The following is a 20938-nucleotide window of genomic DNA, read 5'->3' as shown; positions in this document are numbered from 1 at the left end:
TGACAATTTTAAACCACAAATTGATGTTAAAAGAGGTTCACTAGGAGGGCGAAAACACATGAGCAGAGTGCTCACTAAGTAGAAGGAAAGTCAGAAGCTTCCCCAGCGTTCTCAGTGGCAAGGCATGGCGAAGGGGTTAAGCTAAGCTGTACCAATGTCAGGAAGTTCTGGTTATACTGGATTTCAGTCAGGACAGAAGAGCTCTCACTTGTCAGCAGTCATTTATGGCCACGTTTTCCCAACTTCTTATAATCCAAAATGTTCCAGGCACATGGAAAACGGAGAAAACAACTCCATGTGGAAGCTTTCCAAACATCTGGGGCCTAATGACTAAGACTTTATGAGAGGTGAGAGACCTGGGTCAAGAAAAGACAAACAACAACAACAAAAAAAACAAAAACACAGTTTCCCCAAAAAGAGAAAGCATGTAGTAAGGAAAATCATGGGATAAAAAGCTATACTGTTATGTGAGCCATGGGAGGCTGTCTGCTGATCCCTGAGGGCCACACATATTTTGGGGCATAGAGGAAGAGGAGTATCTTTACTTATAATTCCATCTAAATTTTCTAAAACTTAATCTATTGATGTAATATTTTCTGTTCTATTCTTGTTTTCAATGGAAAAATGTTAATGTGAGGATTTTGAAGGAAATGTGATTTATAATCTTATATTATTCACAGTCCAGGAAATGGCACAATACTTCTTTGAAATGATTAAATACTTCTCATAATTAAATGCTCTAAAAAATCAAACTCTTTGGAATCAAAGCTCTTGTATTAAATCATAAAACATCACAATGATAGTTAGTTCACCTGTGTTCAAAGCAGTAATTTGTTAGTAGTTACATAAATACAATGATCACACACCACTCTTGACATAGTTTTAATTGTAATATTATTTTGTCTTTTGGTACATAAATACAATGATCACACACCACTCTTGACATAGTTTTAATTGTAATATTATTTTGTCTTTTGGATTCACACAATAGCTTACAGAATTGATTGATTCCTGAAAGGTAAGAGTTTATGTAACAGAACCATTATTATTCTAATGTGTACATTTCAAAGGCAAATCAAGAAAAAAATTGTTTTATTTCAGTTATTGTTAATACTACATTTTTAAAGCTTTTTAAACTTCATTTGGAAATTCTCTATTTCTGATGGGCAGAAAAAAATCTGATGTAGGATATCTTTTTCACTAGAAAACATCTTTTTTTTTAATTTTGATTTTTAAGAATTTAAGGACAAAGATCCTACCCCTTCTTCAGAGTTGGCCCTAACTCTACCCCTTTCTTCCATGAAAGATGCATGAAAAGTAGATTTTTATACTGTTTACTTCCACTGTTATTCAACATTCAGAAAACCAAAATTCCTCAATGACTATACTGTAGGAATACAGGACTGCATTCAACTACACTGTAGGAATACAGGATTGCATTCCTTGAATGACTATACTGTAGGAATACAGGATTATCATTAAATGATAACAATAAATTGCTAAAGGTGTTATCGGAGTGGTCATTATATCCCTCACTCTTCAATCTGCTGATACCTGACTTTCACTCCACCCACTGCATATGAGCTGATGTACTGATCTCAAATATTTTACAATTATAATCTGGTGGTATCTTCTTAATCTTCTACCTTTGTGGGTTTGCTATAGCACTTGAAAGGTATTCACAATAAGTTTCAGCATTTAAGATAAGTAGCACTGATTAAAATTTTTATTTCTTTAAAATTCTCTCATGAAAAAGAACTCTATAATAGAAAGACTTAGTTTTCCAGAATTAAACCAGATTATTCACACCTCCATCGTTTTTGCCTCCTGTATCCTGTGGCCACTTTATCCCCTGATTGTTCAGAATGTGGCTCCTGCTCATGATTTTCACTCTGGAATGTGAATTCCCATATTTGGTTATTCTTTTTTAGTGTCTGTGCTGTTCTATTTGCTTGCATGCTGTTGATACAAATGTCCCCATGTCTTTCTGGCCAGTCCCATTGGGTAGCTTAAGGATTCATCTTAAATGACTCCTAGACATAGATTTCTTGTCATAGGTTCTCTCTTTTGTACAGTCTCAATATGTATTTCCAACTGTCTATAATTTGTTCCATCCTGAAGGGATTTACAGTTGTTTCAATATTGAGTCAAACATTAAAGGTGTTTCTTCTACATGTACAAATTTATAATGCATTCCATTCCATTATGTGGATTTGAGAAAGATAATTAAATTTCTTCTCCTGGTTTTCTCATTGCCAATTGTTTAAGAAAACATAAATATCTTCATACTCTCCCTTTTTTTTTTTTTTTTTTTTTGAGACAGAGTCTCGCTCTGTCACCCAGGCTGGAGTGTAGTGGCACAATCTCGGCTCCCTGCAACCTCCACCTCCCGGGTTCAAGCAATTCTCCTGCCTCAGCCTCCCAGGTAGCTGGAATTACAGGTGCCCACCACCATGTCCAGCTAATTTTTTGTATTTTTAGTGGAGACAGGGCTTCACCTTGCTGGCCAGGCTGGTCTCAAACTCCTGACCTCATGATTCGCCTGCCTCAGCCTCCCAAAGTACTGGGATTACAGGCTCTAACCATTCTTAAAGGTCCATTCACTTATAGCTCCCTCAGACTCAATGTTCCCCAGTCTTCCCTTCCTTCTTGTTTCTGGTCTGTCTCCTAGAACAGTAGGCAGGATGGGGAAAGGTTAAGAACAGATATAGGCCGGGTACGTTGGCTCAAGCCTGTAATCCCAGCACTTTGGGAGGCCGAGACAGGCAGATCACGAGGTCAGGAGATTGAGACCATCCTGGCTAACATGGTGAAACCCCTTCTCTACTAAAAAAAATACAAAAACCTAGCCGGGCGAGGTGGCGGGAGACTGTAGTCCCAGTTACTCGGGAGGCTGAGGCAGGAGAATGGCCTAAACCTGGGAGGCAGAGACTGCAGTGAGCCGAGATTGCGCCACCGCACTCCAGCCTGGGCGACAGAGCGACACACCAAAAAAAAAAAAAAAAAAAACCCCTCCGTAAAAAAAAAAAAAAAAAAAAAAAGAACAGATATAGAGGCGAAAACTGAGGACATTTACATTTTTCTCCAGGCTAGGACTTTCTGTTTAATACCTTTTTGTTATACTTCATTTTAAATGGGAATATATCACACAACTAAAACAGGGTAAGTCTTGCTTCATCTGGAGTAGAGCTTTAATAAAAAAGTTTCATGAATGATTTGCTCCATTCTATTGAACGCATTTTTTTCCAGCTTAAAGATAATAAGGACTAAGAAAGTCACTTCAGTACTACGTGGAGATATTGATAGACTGTTCTCAAACAATTTGCAGTAGTGGGTACAGGGTAAGTACCATAGGTTTTCTAGAAAACTGACTGCTAAAAGTCAAAGAAACTTTAAAAAATAAAAATGGCTTTTTATTCCATCATTCAAATGGGAAACACTGATATATTTATTGTTTGTTTATTTAAAAGCAGTATTTGTTAAATAACTACTATATTTCAGGAATATAGAATATCTATAACAGACAAGTGCATTTTAGGGAAAAACTAATTAAATATTTTATTAATAGGCTATTATTGAGAACTCTTGTACTGAAATTTAACCCCAACCCTCCCGCCTTTAACTGCCTTTTCTATATTTGGGACACTAAAGTCACGAGAAAGAATAACAGAATACAAACTAGGAGTTTCCTCCTTAGGATAGCAGATACACACGGAGGACTAAACATCACACATTTAACTAGGAGAGAGCTGACTAGAAACTCACTCTTAGCTTAAACTCTGAAAACAAGGAATTCCAGAGCACTCATTAGAACAGCAGGGCACACCAATAGGAATTTGTTTTGAAAAACAGAAGAATGTTTTAGAAATAAAGTCGTTTGTGTTCTCAGTCCAAATTATGGGAACATAATAATGAGAAATAAATTCAAAAATTAGAAGAATATATTAAGAAAAGGAAAGCATAAATGTATCATTAAAAAGGAAAACTACATTTGAGGGCTTAAAACTCTGTTGTGAGCAAAAAAATAAAAATAAAATAAAATAACCTGGGCTATAGAAAATTGAATCAGTGATGTGGAGGAAATAGCAAGTCCACTCAGAATGCAGGTTAAAATGTGACCAATGCTGAGATAACAGAGAACAAAAAAGAAAGAATAAAAAGTCCACATAAATACATTTGAGTTTCCTTAACAGGAAAGCCAAAGCAATGTTTTAGAAGCAATAATCAAAGAAATAACAGAAGAGTGTTTTTCTGAGATGAAGAAAAAACAGTAGATTTACATAATGGTATGTTCACATAAAACGGTCTTTTAAATCAGGTCTTTACATAATAAAGGACTATACTGTACAAGTGGAAAACAAAAATATTCAAATCTTCTGTTGCAGGATGTAACTGATAGCTATTGCTTCAAAATATACAGTCCCCAAATACCAGCGGCGTACGACAATATGAATTTTTTTTTCTCCAGATCTACACATCCACCAGTAAAGCTCTGTGATCGCAGCTGGGTTCACGCCTTCTCAGGTGTGCTCCACATCTCATTCTGAGACCCAGACTGAAGGGCAACAGCCTCCTCAAACAGTCCTTCTCATAGCAATAGTGAAAAGACAAAGGACAGGTCAAAACAAGCAAGCATATGAGTCCCTGCTTGCAACCCAATTCTTAACATTTTACCCACATAGCTGAGCTTTTTCAAGGACATTTTATATATGTATTAGCACTATTCAATGAAGTCAGTGAGAGCTACCATTTCTCATAGAAACTCTAGTTAAAAAAACAAAATTGAGTCTTATTTGTAACTAGAAGGGAATGCCTCTACGTTCTCTGCCATTAAAAAAAAAAAACAAAAAATGCAGATTCATGTATTCATATATGCATTTAACAACTCTATCACGTTAATATTTATGATTTCGATAATCCTATTTCTAAATCAAATGCAATGCATAAAGTTATTTTCAAAGGAGATAGTTTGAATTTTGTCCTCACTGAACAAAGAGGCAAATCTGAGTTCTGTTCTTTCTTTTCCCAGTGTATTAGCTCTCCTTTTCCTCCACATTTGTCTCTAAATATAAAAGTATGCAGTTTTACTTCTGTAAGATTTAGAATTGTATCACCTCTATGACTCACCACTCATCTCTAGCAGAAGATACGCAGTTTTGGTTAAATCACTCCCAAAGTAATAAGCCTGAAGTCTTCTTTTCTGGCTTTCAGGAAGCCTAAAGAGAGCTGACCTGCTAATGAAATGCCATTTGTGTAACAATCCCTGGGTCTCTTATGAGTGTTGCCAGTAAATGAAATTCAATGGCATTACAAAATGAAAAGTGCTGTCACAAGACAGAATGTTGGGAATTCCAGATGGTGTGTGTGCGTGTGGATGTGTGTGTACTGTATTTGCATAGATAATTGTTGGAGTTTGATAAACAGTTTGACATCTTTTAAAAAGTAATAATGTACAGAAAGGACAAGTCAGAAGAGAAGATGAAGGAAACTAGACACTTTCCTGTACTGTTAGTAGACATTTCAATGAGTGCAAACATTCCAGGGAAAAATATGACAATGCTTAGTGAATATTAGTATGAATCGCTTTTTACCTGAATAAAGAGTTTAAAAATTTAAAAATGCATGCAGTTTAGAGAAGGTTAGATTTTACTGACCAGGCTAAAATGCATTATATCAAATGAGCAAAATTATTATATTCTAAAAAAAGAGTATTATTTCCAATTAGCTCCAGTTACAATAGATACTCTTTAAATACATAACACTATAGTAGGAATAAGTGTATGCAAGTAAAATAAATAACATTGGAAGCCAAGAAAGAGATTCTCTTATAGACTCTGAATTGGAAACTGTATTAAGGAGGAAAATAAGATTGTAGGCAACAGGGCTTAGACAGTAAGTCAAGATAATTAACTGACTTTGACTGTACAAATGTACTTTAAACATGATACATTCTAGTCAGGATCAAAATTCTCATTGATCTATATCGCCTCACCTGTTCTGCTAGACACTTCGAAATAGTCACAAACACATTTTTACATGTGCCAAGCTGATTACAGATGAGTGAAACCAAACTGGATGCTATTGCAAGATCGTGAGTCCCTTTTCAAGGATACAGCTCCTACTCAGAAACAGTGTTTTTGTTGCCATAAAGGAGTAAAGACCTAGTGGCCTAGGTTTTGAGTTTTTTAAGAAAATATAGAAAAAAAAATGTTTTTCTTGAATCTCCTAATTTTTTAATGTATTTGGTTTTACTTGGGAATTCAGGAACACAAACTCAATTTAGTAATATTACTCAGTATAGGATGAACAATTCTAATCGATTCTGTAAGATCCAGTTCTTATTTGTAAATTTCATATTTATATTTTATTAGATTTCATTTTAATATAATTTGATTATTTCATTTTATTTGTCCCTTCATCCTCTACTGGGTACATATACCTTTCTACTCCTTATGTACCTCTCTAGTGTTTTGGATATAGAGCTGTGATGTACATTGTTATACAATACATGAATATTTACCAAATAGGCAATGTACTTTTGTGTATTTTTTCAAATTTACTTTAAATGGTAATGAGCTATTAATAATCTTTAGCAAAGTCAACATTATATTTTTAATCTACATTAATACCCCTTTGAAGAATCCTATATGTCTTAACCACTTATATTTCCACTGGTACTGTCATGGGCCAACTTGTGTCCTCCCAAAAATATGTGTTGAAATTTTACCCTCCAGAACCTTTGAATGTGACTTTATTTGGAAGTAGGGTTATTATAGACTAAATTAAATTAAGGCAAGATCATTAAGGTGGATCCTAATCCAATATATTTGATATCTTTTATAAAAGGGGGAAATTTGAACACAAAGACGGAGGAGAACACCACAGGAAGATGAAGGCAGAGATCGGGGTGACACATTTATAAGCCAAATGCAGAAGATTGCTAGAAAATCAGCAAAGCTGGAAAAGAGGCATGGAACAGATTCTCCTTCACAGCCCCCAGAAGGAATCAACCCCACTGACACTTCGATTTCAGAGTTCTAGCCTCTAGAATGGGGAGACAATAAACTTCTGTAGTTGAACCCATGTAGTTTACGACCCCCTATTATTGCAGCCCTAGCAAATAGATACAGGTAGACACTTAGACTGTCTGCTAAGCCCACTAACTAATGATCTGATAAATATATACCCATGTCTGTCCCTCTGGGGATTTGTGATAGTTTTTCTGAGTTATATGTCATAAAATAGGATAGCTGTATCATCTGGTATACATACAATCAATCTCACTAAACAATGACAGATTTCTCTTCAGAATCACTCTATCAGTTTACACTTCCTCATCAGTGCAGGACAATTGTTCATTTCCCAGCTTTTTGAGCATTTTCAGATTTGTCAGATTTTTTTGTCATGTGCTTTTAGTATGCCCTGCATATCCCCGGTCTGGAAATTACCTATTCATAACAATGAAGTTTTCTAATTGAAGAGTGGGATGATTCTCTACTTTTAATATTCAGAAGCTGTGCTGTAAGTACTTTCTCCCACTCTTTGCTCTTTTTAATCTTTTATGCTGTTTTTGATACATGGAAACTTTTATTAATATTTTCCTTCAGGAAAAATGCATTCATCTTTTCCTTTATGGTCTGTGAATAGAAATATATAGCTTAGGAATTATCTTCCTATTCTGAAGTCATAGAACTAACCCCAGCAAATTCAAGTCTCTGACTCACATGGAATTTTTTTGTATGGTGTGAAATAAGGATAATATTTGTTTCCCATGTTTCAGAAATATTTATTGTCTGACCCATTTTTCCCACTGGGGTGCAATGCCAGGGACATCACAGACCATATTTCCATGGATTCATATTTCTGTTGCTAAGTTCTTGATTGTGTTCCATTCATCTATTCTTCTATTCATGAACCAATGTTACCTAGAGTTAAATCATGTTAGAGCTATAATAATATATAGTAATGCATTTTTAGCATTATATATAAATTTTAAAAGCAGTTTAAGTTTCACAAAAGTTCCTATAGGAATTCTGATCAGAATTGTATTGAATTATATTTATTTCGGAAAAACTGACATCATTTAACAGCCATAATTCTATTGCCCAACAAGGATGTATTAGTCCAATCTCACAATATCATAAAGAAATACCTGAGACTGGGTAATTTATAAAGAAAAGAGGTTTAATTGGTTCATGCTACCACATGCTGTACAGGAAGCATGACTGGGGAGGCCTCAAGAAACTTACAATCATGGTGCAAGGCAAAGGGGAAGCAGGCACATCTTCACATAGCTGGAGCAGATGGAAGAGAGGGGAGAAGTGCTACACACTTTTAAACAACCAGATCTCCTGAGAACTCACTCACTGTCATGAGAACAGCACCAATGGGGAAATCTGCCCCCATTATCCAGTCACCTCCCACCAGGCACCACCTCCAACATTGGGAATTACCATTCAACATGAGATTTCGGTGGGGACGAAGGTCCAAATCATACCAAAGGATATATTGAAGAGTTGCACAAAATTGTGTTATTTAGCCAGACACAGTGGCTTGATCCTGTATTCCCAGCAACTCAGGAGGCTGAGGTGGTAGAACTGCTTGAACCTAAGAGTTCGAGTCCAGCTTGGGTAATATAGCAAGAACTCATCTCAAAAAAAAATTATTATTGCCTGACAATTTAAATATGGATGTTTTAAAATGCTATTCTAAAACAATTTTGAAAAAGAAATCCTTTTTAAAACATAATGATAACAAGTAGCTTGGTTCAAAATATTTAATAACCATTTTATATTGAAAATTTGAGAATTACATATTATGTAAAGAAATTGATTATGATGAAATGTACACACATATGTCAATATTTGTTATTCTCATCTGCTTTTAATATATCCCTGGTTATTTCTGAAGTTATTTTGTACCATGCTCTTATTATTTCTTAGTTGCTCACAAAAGTATATATACCTTTCTTCAAAGTCACGTTTTGTGGTTATCAAAGTTGGAATTATCAACTTTAATAAATTCATCTGTATGGACCCAAATATGCTTTAAAAAAATAGTCACTATATATGTTAGAATTGCAATGTGTAGAACAGCTACTATTAGAGAATATGTCAGTTATAAACTTGTCATGTAAATATATAAATATTATAGCTTAAATTTTTCCAGAGTATCTGTCTTGGTCTTGTTTCACAGACTCTGTCTTTAGCAAACATGTGTATCAGACAGCTCACCAAACAATAACTTATATTCTGATTATTTTGCCAAATGTAGGTGTGACAAAAATCAAAGATTTCTTATATCCCTTCAATTTTGATATAGGATAGAAATTGATTTAATTAAACATAGGAACACTATCAAATGATTATTCTCACAAGTTAAGATATTGCACATCACAAGTATGAATTTCAATATTGAAATTTGTACATCATTATACTTAATATTACATATTTTCTAAAATGTTGCTTAATGTATACGGATTTGTTAATTTTTTGAAAAAGTATTTTTAAAATTTGGTTTTCATAAAAATATTTTATAGGCCCACCAATATAATAACACTAATTTTTTGATCAAAAAATAAATGTTGTTTAAATTATATAATTTTAACTATTCTTTAAAGACTGCTTTCACTCTCTAGAGTACCCTAATAGGACAATAAATTATATTGTCACCTTGTATATTACCAAACTCTTCCTATTCTGGTTTCATAACTTTTCTTCTTACTCACTTTCCCTTTTTTCTTCCTATAGCTTTTGTTCACTTTCTTGTTTTATTATAAATACATTACTTTTCATGAATAAACATCTCATCATTATTTAAATGTTCCTTGCTGCTGGTTGTTGTTTTTTTTTGTTTTGTGTTTTGTTTTTTGTTTTTTAACATATCTACTTCACAGTTCCTGATTCCAACTTATTTTTTATTTTTTTAAATGTAAAATGTTGTTCATGAAAACACGCACACACACATACACACACACACATTTAGAATAACACTCCCAGGGCCAAAATATTCTAAGGATGACAATATCCTTAGGCAAACTAAAACCATAGAGAGATGCTGTTGTTAGCCCCTTTTGAATTGCTTTAATGGAATACCTGAGGCTGGGTGATTTGTAAAGAAAAGGGACTGGCCAGGCGCTGTGGCTCACCCCTGTCATCCTAGCATTTTGGGAGGCCGAGGCACGTGGATCATGAGGTGAAGAGATCAAGACCATCCTGACCAACATGGTGAAACCCCGTCTCTACTAAAAATACAAAAATTACAGAGTGGTGGCACTCACCTGTAGTCCCAGCTACTCGGGAGGCTGAGGCAGGAGAATTGCTTGAATCTGAGAGGCGGAGGTTGCAGTGAGCCGAGATCATGCCACTGCACCCTAACCTGCCAATAGAGCAAGACTCCATCTCAAAAAAAAAAGAAAGAAAAGAAAGAAAAGGGGCTTAATTTGTTCACAATTCTGCAGGCTATATTGAAAGTACAGCACCAGCATCTGTTTCACTTCTGGTGAGGCCTCAGGGAGCTTTTACTCATGGCAGAAGGTCAAGTGTGAGCAGGACAGACATCACATGACAAGGGAAGGAGCAAGGGAGAGGGAGCAAGAGAGTTGGGGATGGGGGGAAAATCATAATCTTAAATAACCAGAGTTAACCACTCTCAAATTCAGAGCAGGAGTCCATTCATTACAGAAAAGAGGGCACTAAATCACTCATGAGGGATTCATTCTCATTATTCAAACACTTCCTACCAGGCCACACCTCCAACACTGGGGATCATATTTCCACATGAGATTTGGAGGGGACAAGCATCCAGACCATATCAGGTGCCAATTATACCCTTCAGAATAGCCAAACTTAAAAATACTGACAAAACAGTATTTACAAGGATATAGAACACTTGAGACCCTCACATATTGAGAGTAAGAGTGTAGAATAGTACATCCTCTTTGAACAATTGTTTTTTCAGTTTCTTATAACATGAAATAAATATCCACAGGGGACTCCAGTAGCAAATGTTTATGATGACATTATTGACAACAAAAATGAAAAAGTGGAAATCATGGCCAAAAACTGAAATCCATAGGTCCATCAACAGTGAATGGGTGCAAAATTTGGTTATATTATTACAATGGAACATTACTTAACAAGAAAAATGAGTGTGTTGTGGATATATATAACAATATAGAGGAATCTTATTGACATTGTATGGAGTGAAAGAAACCAGATACAAACACATACACATGTGTTTCAACATGATAAAAATGATAACAGTGGCTTCCTGGGTAGGAGGGTGTGCTGTGGTGTGAGTGGGTAATAAAAGTCATGGGGGAAAAAGTATTCTTGATTGAGGGAGGGGTTTACACAGGTGTCACAGTCATCGAACTCTAAATCAGTGTGTTTTATTTTATGTAAATTATAACTTAATGAAGATGGTCAGAAATCCCATGGTTTTTATTTTTATCATTTCTAAGTTCACAAAAAGTAACAGCAGAAACTATAATCAAATCCGTATTTATACATAATCAATTTAAAAATATTTTTCAGCTTAACTAAATAATTGTTTTAAGCCAGTGATAGATTTTGGGGAATAAAAATACAACAAAATCAATAAAAATTCTCTTCGTTAAATACAATAGTCTGTTGGGATTATTTAGATTTTATTCAATTTTCTTTCCTTGCTATTATTTTACCATTTTAAAAAAACTGAATAAAGTAAATAGAATTGATGCAATCATTCCCAACTCCTGCTAAGGAAACAAAGTTAAATAACTCTCTTATGTATGAAAAAATACAAACAATGAGCAAATAGGGTCTACAATTTTTTTATTACCAGCCAACAGGCTTTACATTGGATGAATATTTCCCAAACTGTATTTTATAAAGCAGTAATTCCCCATGATATCTATTTCAAAAAATACAATTCTTTTGCAATTTATCTTTGACAATTTTTGAATAAATGAATATGAAGGCATGTATGAGGTATTTTAAGAAGTTGTGCACTATTTCTCAGAAAGTCAGGGAGTTGCTTACAATATTACCTGGTATATAAATGCATTGACATTTAGCCAAGGTGGCATTTTTCTTAGGGAACCTGCTGGTGGACATGTGCGTTGTCAAGTCTCTCTAAGTATGATTACATATGCATGTGTTTATTTTTGTATATGGCTTTTAAATATTCATAATAAAGTATAAAGTATAAAAGTATAGATTTACACTCTATACTTTCATTAATGTACACTCAATTGTCTTTTTTCCACCCATAGTCTCATACCCCCCTACCCTATCACTTGCACCCTACAATAACCTCCCAAATAAACTGTTTGCATTCAAGTTCTTTTTTGGGGTTCCACTTCACAGATAACTCAACCTAAGACAAACTTCAAAAAGATATTTGAGTTTATTATAATAGCTTTTACTACTGTAATTGATAGTCTTCCATACCTCAGTCACTAAACAAAAGTTTAATTCTTACTTGCGTAAGACTAACTAGCATGAGGGGGTGGGCGTTAACACTAACAATTCAAGAAACCAGATTGATGGAGGCTTGAACAATATTCAGTGTGTAACTTTCGAAGGTGTCCTCAGCACCAACATCCAACAAGCAGATGAACAAAAGAGCCGAGCATCATGCAAGTCATTTTTATTGTCCAGATGTGACACTGGTCAGAATTTAGTCATCTGGACACACCAAACTGCAAATGAGTTTGGGAAATGAACTGTAGCTGCATTCCCAGGAGGAAAGAGGTAGTTGAACAACTAAACAGACACTGCCCTGGACATTCTTTTCTGGTAACCACATACTTATTTTGTTCCTCTTCTGATAAAATGCAGTCCAACTTATTTCCCAAGCCTTAAGCTTCATCTTCTGAGGTGTACAGACCTAGAACTGACCTCCCCTTGGCTCCAAATATGCCCTCGAGTGATGGCAATCTAGAAATCAAAAACAAGAAAACCACCCACTACTATCCTTTCATACACCCAAGGTACAATGTTGGAGCAAAAACAAAGAGAGCAATAAAAACTCATAATCAAGAGGAAGCATCAGAAACATGCAATATTCTCTGGACATCATAATTTGGAAATCTTTCAGCAAGCCTCATGAAAGTCCCCTACCCTGGATGCAGGCACAGTTCATTAGATGACTGTATTCCTGCTGTCTGAAAGGAATAAGATTCCACGTCTCTTGTGGCCCATGGATTCACCTTCTGTGAGATTCTTTGCATTCGTTTTCCTCCGTGGACACATCTGAAGTTGGTTTTGGCAACTTTCCCTGCTTATGAGTTTTACAGCTTTCGTGGCCTACTTCCTACTGGTGCATACGTCACTATTCAAAATTTGTCTTAGAATTGAATGGGTAAAGTTTTTCGAAAAATTGTTTCATTTCTTTAATTGCTTAATACTTCTGACGTGTATATTTTAAATCAGTTTCATTTGCCAGTAATCAAACTTAAAGGTGTTTTGCTTTTTTTCCTAGGAATAATGATCAAGTCTAAGTTGTTTTTTTTCTGCCTTTCTTTGTTTCATTCTCTTCAACTCAGAGTGATCTTATTAGTTCTCTTGCATTTCATTGGACAGAGATGAGTCATATTAGCATATCTAATTATTAATCTAAGAGAGGATGAGAATGGAAGTCTAGCTATGAGCTTCAGAAAGAAAGGTAAACAAAATTATTGCCAATTGGTTTCTGCATTCTGTTCCATGAAATTTTAAGTAATTTTTATTTTGTTGAAATATTAATATATGAAATTACCTAAATATTGAACATTTAAAATATATTAGGGTGCAATTTATTTATTTATTTTATAAATATGTATTGTCCAGTGTGCCAGGCACTGAACTAAATGTTACTTATATAGGAGTAAATGAAACACTCAAAAATCCTTACTTATATGGAGCTTACATTAGTGCCTACAATTTACTTGACTTGCTTAAGATAAAAAGGTGATGATAGACATTTGAAATTATTACTTTCTAATTTGTACGCAGTTGTAAAGACGATTGTCTTCCCAGTAGAATAAAATTAGCTGGAGCAAAAATCATAGATGCTACCTCGGCCATTACCACCAATTAATTCTTTTCGGAGCAATTCCCTGAAGACATCCAAGTGGCAAGGCAAACATAATTTTAACATCAAAGAAATTACTAGAGGGGCACAGCAGGAAAATTCATACTTAGTCAATTTAATTTAAATTATAAACTGCAGTAGGAAAATTAGTTTTAAAAAATTGAATGGAGAAGCACATGGAGAAAGCTGGTTCTAAGGTGGTTCCCAACATTAAAAAAAGAAACTCTCAATTCACTCCATTCACTCTTAGCTAATTTACTTGAATTTTTATAGGACAAAAGCCACAAAGGCATTTATATGTATGAAGTTTGTGATTCAGCAACCTATAAATTAGTTTTTGAAGCTTAGCAAAATATATATCAAGTCACTGAAAGTTGATAGGGTTTATTGTAAAAAATCAAAGATTTGTAATGAAATATTTTAGGATAAAGATATAAAACTATTAATAAGAATATTATATTATTTTTATAAATTTATATAGGGATAATTTAAATGCAATTGTTCATTTGTACAATTCGACATGCTGTTTCTACAGTTTATATGCAAATGCAAAACACCTAGAATGGTCAATAACTTAAAAAAAAACCAACAAGATTGGAGGACTTAAACAACATGGTTTGAAGATACACTATAAGGCTACAGTAACTATGATGATATAAATAGAAATAAAGTTTAAAAACTAGAAAAAAACAAATTACTGTCTCCAGATGTAGACTCACGTGTTTGATAAATTAATTTTTGATAGTGATGACAAGGTGATTAAGTATTGATAACAAAGACTTTTCAATAAACATTACTGGAAAATGGAATACCTAAATAGGGAAAAAAATTACACTACAATGTTCACAAAAAAATATTCAAGATGGGTCATAAGCTTAAATGTATAAGCTGAGGTCATAATGTTTCTAGAAAAAAATATAGGAGAATGACTTTATAATACGGAGGTAGAGAATAATTTCTTAGAGAAGACATTAATGAACCAAGCTGGGTTCAACCAGAGAAGCAGAACTAGCAGGATATATGGATGGATGGATGGATGGATGGATGGATGGATGGATGGATGGATAGATGGATAGATAGATAGATGATAGATAGATGATTTATTACAAGGAATTAACTTACACAATTGTAATGGATGGCTAAACAATCCAAAATCCATAAAGCTGTCAGTAAGAAAGGACGATGATGAGGATGAACTCCATGCATATAGGAAGTTGTTGTTCACAGGCTGAATTTCTTCTGCGCTCTTTCTCTCTCTCTGTCTATCTCCCCTACTTTCTCTCTCACTTTCACTCCCTTTCTCCTACCTAAGCCCAGTTTTTAAGGCCTCCTCATTGATTAGGAGGCCCACCAGATTTTCCAGAATAATCTCCCTTACTTATATCTGCACATTGGCAAACTGCTCTTACAATGATACTTAGATTAGTGTTTGAAAAATTAAAAACTGTTAGCAGGTCAGACTGATGCATCAAAACTTCCATCTTAAAGAAACAAAGTAATAAAATGAATTTCATTAAAATTAAATTTTTTGCTTATGCAAAATTACCATTTAGGAAATGAAAAGTTAATCCACAGACTGGAAGAATACAATCACAATACTTAAATCTTACTAAGGACTTATATCAAGAATACTTAAAGAACTCCTAAAAATATGAAACACAAGTAATTCAATAAGAATAGCAAAAAGTTTTAAAAGACAGTTCTTAAGATAGCATATATAAATGCCCAATAAGTACATGAAAAGGTATTCAACATCTTTCATCGGCAAAGAAGCACAAATGAAAGCAAAAATGAAGTATTTTTTGCCACCCACTGGAATAGCAAAAATTACAAAGACTGAGACAGGAATAAATCAGAGTGGTCACAGGAGAGCCGAAAATTTCGAGTAGCAGTTTCAGATGACTAGCAAAGGGAAACCTTTGAAATATCTGCAGAGTCTAAAGGCAAATAAGACCCTCAAAAACAGGGTGTGGACCAAGCTGTCTAAGACCAACTGACCCAATATGGTGCTGGATTTGACCTCGGTTTCACCTAGGACCTTATATGCTCATTACACACCCGCTAGTGCCATGACAGTTCTGAGACACTCATATTTGGTTAAGAATGGGTGGCACCACAGACCTGAGAAATCTCCATCTTTGCCAGGAATTTTCATCAATATTCAATTCCTTGGTTGAAGGAGCCCAGAAAGGTAAAACCCGCTTGTGCATGTCTCTCTCAAGTACAACTGCACTCTCTTTTCTTAAATGTCTACTTTTCCCTTTACAATAAATCTCTATACTTTCTTCTTTTTTTTTTCTTTTTTTTTGAGATGGAGTCTTGCTCTGTCATCCAGGCTAGAGTGTAGTGGCGTAATCTTGACTCACTGAAGACTCCGCCTCCTGGGTTCAAGGGATTCTCCTGCCTCAGTCTCCCGAGTAGCTGGGATTACAGGCGCCCGCCACCGCGCTTGGCTAATTTTTGAATTTTTTAGTAGAGACGGGGTTTCACCATCTTGACCAGGCTGGTCTCAAACTCCTGACCTCATGATCCACCCACCTCGGCCTCCCAAAGTGCTGAGATTACAGGCATGAGCCACCGCTCACCGCCTGTACTTTCACTATTTCCTGACTTGCCCTTGAATTCATTCTCATGACCGTGTCAAGAGCCTCCAGGACCCTGGGCTCAAGGTCCCACTGGCATTCAGGAACCTCCCCCAGCCTGTCAGTATCATAAGAATACCAAGCAGGGGGAAATGTTGCTGAAGCAAGTGAAAAATGCTGCAACTACTTTGGAATATAATTTGATAATTTCTCATGAAACCTCACAATTCCATATTTAAGTATTTAACCATCAAAATGAACATATATATCTATATGAGTCTTGCGGATGAATGGTACTAGTTTCTTTCAGTAAATTAATAGGAACACTAGATTTTTAAGCTTGTTTTGAAATAACTTTGTTTATAAATTTGTTACATTCCTATAATTTAAAAAGTCATTTATATTACAAGTCCCCAGATATCAAGACTATATTGTATTATATTTTGTTCATGCTTCTTATAAAGACATATACACCACATACACATGACTCTATAAAAAGATGAGTATTTTAAACTTCCTCTTTTATTATTAAACAAAACAAGTAACTTTTGTGAATTAAGAAGTAATAGATTTTATGATAAATCTACATGACTCAGAAAATATTGTATGAATTGTAGTTTATCATAGAATTGTGTAAGGGCTCAAATGGTTGAGATCCTTGTTCTGTTTCCTCTAATTATCCCTTCTTCCTCATCTGCATTTATGGAGAACACACAATGGGCAAAATATGTGTCTGTCCTACTGAGAATATCAACTCTACCTCACAGAACTGAGAACAAATGCTGAGAGAGTTACTGTTTTACCAAGATGAACTGAACCAAACAAAGAGATAGAAACCAAATTCAAAGCCAAGAGCCTTACCTATTGATAAAAATGGAGGAATGAGAAAATAGCATTTACCGGGGAATCATGAGTTAATCGTGTTACCAGGCTTTAGGGAAAGGCCCTGGGTGAGCAGTCAATATACTATTACATGCATAGTTCTTAGAAAATGTCAAGGAAAAATATTTCCCATGGATTTTAACTGCTTGGATTCAGAGCATAGAAAACAGATGAAAACTTGAGTGTAATATTAATAAAGACCCTTTAAAAAGCTATTATATAAAAAGAAAAATCACAGGCCAATGAAAAATACATGCAAAATTCGAAATAACATTTTAGCAAACAAAATCTAGTGATTATTAAAAGTGTAACACAAAAAAACACAAAGTGAGATTTTTCCCAAGAATGTAATAGTAGTCAAACATTTTATCAAGACATTTAAAAATAAGCATAAAAATAGATGTCTGAGTCCTGTTTATAAAATTCAATAGATGCCTGAGTCCTGTTTGTAAAATTCAAGATCTATTCCTCCCATCCAAGTACTAACCAGGCCCGACACTGCTTAGTTTCTGAGATCAGACAAGATCAGCCGCGTTCAGGGTGGTATGGCCATACTCAACAGCTATTCCTAAGGAACTAAAAAGTGTAATAAAATAAGAGTACAAGACAATCACTGAAACGTTCACGATTTCATGCACACACATAAAAAAGTTATAGGCCAAAAGCAATATAGACGTGAGAGTCTGGGGAAGGTTAACAGCATCTAGTCTGGAGCCCGAGTACTTGAGGGTTATTCTGAGTTTCTCATATTTCTGTGATCTTGAGCAAGTTGTGGGACTCTCTTTGCCTCAAGTCTTTATGTTGTTAAGTCAAGTTTAGCCTACCGTTGCCTTTTTACATATTTTATGTTCAGCCTAAAGGTTTCTCTGTGCATAGTGAACGGTAACCTAAATGAAAATGTAAACAGACTGAAGCCTACTTTTGTGCCAACCACCAAGTTTTGACCGATCAAGGGCTAACTGTTCAAACCATGTTCAAATAAGGCAAACACCTGTGAAACTGCAACCAGTTTGGTTGTTTCTGTACCTCACATCTGTTTTCTGAACATCACCTTCCTTTTTCTGTCCATAAATCTTCTACCACGTGGCTACACTGGAGTCTCTGAGCCTACACTGGCTGAGGAGGCTGCCTGATTTGCAAATCATTCTTTGCTAAATAAAACTCTTATATTTAATTCACCTGAAGTTTTTTCGTGTAATAGATGGCATCGGAAGTGGGATCCAAAGTAGAGCATCTAATGACCCCCATGGGGGCTGAGTGACTAAACGAGGTACCCACCATCAAGGACTAAGCTCTGATTATTTTTATGTTGCTCAAATTCCTTTCTAAGGGATCTGGGGAGTCAGGCCCTACAAAACCATAAATTCTCATCAGATGGGGTTTATTTAACTCTGTATATCTTGACATACTTTCTAGTCTGACTCTGGTATAACAAGGAAGAAAATCAAAATATTTTACTCCAAAACATGTTTCTCTGCCATATCTTGAGATGGCCCTGCAAAGCTATCCCTTGTGGGAAAAATCCACATTCTGCAGAGAATCCCCTTCCCTACCCCCTTGCCTTTTTTTTCCTTCCTTCCTTTCCAGATCCAGGAGACAATCCACTAAAAGCCAGGCACCCTTTTAGGTCCAATAAGAAACATTTTACAACCTGCTCTCTCTGAAGTCGGCTATCCTAGAGCTCTCTCTTCCAGTGCATAATAAAACTTGGTCTCCACAATCCTCTACCTTTTTTTTTTTTTTTTTGAGATGAAGTTTTGCTCTTGATGTCCAGGCTGAAGTGCAATGGCGCGATCTTGGCTCACTGCAACCTCTGCCTCCCAGGTTCAAGCAATTCTCCTTCCTCAGCCTCCTGAGTAGCTGGGATTATAGGCATGTGCCCCCCCAGGCCCAGCTAATTTTGTATTTTTAGTAGAGATGGGGTTTCACCATGTTGGTCAGGCTGGTCTCAAACTCCTGACCGCAGATGATCCACCCACCTCAGTCTCCCAAAGTGCTGGGATTACAGGCATGAGCCAACACACCTGGCCACATAATCCTTTAACCTAATCTAAACGTTTCCTTTTTATTGATCCCAGGTCTTCAGATAAACTCAACAAACTGTCAACCAGAAAATGTTTAAATTTACCTATAGCCTGGAAGCTCCCTGCTTTGAGTTGTCCCACCTTTCTGAACCAAACCAATGTATTTCTTAAATGTATTTAATTGATGTCTCGTGCCTCCCTAAAGTATATAAAACCAAGCTGTACCCTGACCACCTTGGGCATATGTTCTCAGGACCTCCTGAGGGCTGTGTCATACGCCATGGTCACTCACATTTGGCTCAGAATAAACCTCTTAGAATATTTTAGAGTTTGACTCTTTTTGTCCACTCCATTGTGGCCATTTCCCTCTCATAGCAACTGAGGATTGTGGCAATTCTCTTTTAGATTCTGAAGTTCCACGGATTTGTGTTTTGGGGTCTCCAATGTCTTTAAGCAAATTTCTGACCCAAACTGGGTTTGGAAGTCACAATAGAAACTGACTAGGTCCAGGATTGGATTGAATCTGATAATTAACTGGCTTGGATCCAGTTATAGGCCTCTTATGTCTGACTCGGTCAGAAAGAAATCAGTCATAAATGGTAATATTGCAGGGGTGTAAAATATGACTTTTGAAAATTCATGAAGATTTTTCTATTGCATGCTTAGATAGGAAAAAAATCGTTAGCCAAGTTGATGAAGGGAAGCTGATATCCAAAGCCAACATATCAGATAAAGATGGAATCATTAGTTTTGGAAGAACTGAGTATCTTCTGGCTTACACATGCTGTGAACCTACAATATCTGAGACAGGTCTCAGTTAATTTAGAAAAAGTTAATGTTGCCAAGATTGAGGATGCACACCCGTGACACAGCCTCAGGAGGTCCTGACCACGTGTGCCCAAGGTGGTCAGAACACAGTTTGGTTTTATACATTTTAGGGAGATATGAGACATCAATCAACATATGTAAGATGAGCACTGGCTCTGGAAAGACGGGACAACTCAAAGTCAGGAGGCGGCTTCCAGGTCATAGGTAGATAAGAAACAAATGGTTGCATTCTTTTGAGTTTCTGATGAGCCTCTCCAAAGGAGGAAATCAGATATGCTTTATCTCAGTGAGCTTCCAGTGACTTTGAATAGAATGGGAGGCAGGTTTGCCCTAAGCAGTTCCCAACTTGACTCTTCCCTTTAGCTTAGTGACTGGCCGGAGTGGGGAGTGGAGGGCAATATTTATTTTCCTTTCACAGTACATAAGTATTAGACCTCAGAAGCCGCAAAGTCTTACAGAACTGGTGAAATCTTACTAAAGAAAAGTTACTATGGAAGGTTCCAAATAAAGAACACTGCACTGAAGAAATGCATTTGAAAGTGAGGGCTCCCGAATTAGACTCAT

The sequence above is a fragment of the Piliocolobus tephrosceles genome, chromosome 5 (assembly GCF_002776525.5).
Source record: "Piliocolobus tephrosceles isolate RC106 chromosome 5, ASM277652v3, whole genome shotgun sequence".
Classification (NCBI taxonomy): Eukaryota; Metazoa; Chordata; class Mammalia; order Primates; family Cercopithecidae; genus Piliocolobus; species Piliocolobus tephrosceles.
This window is presented reverse-complemented; position numbering follows the sequence as displayed.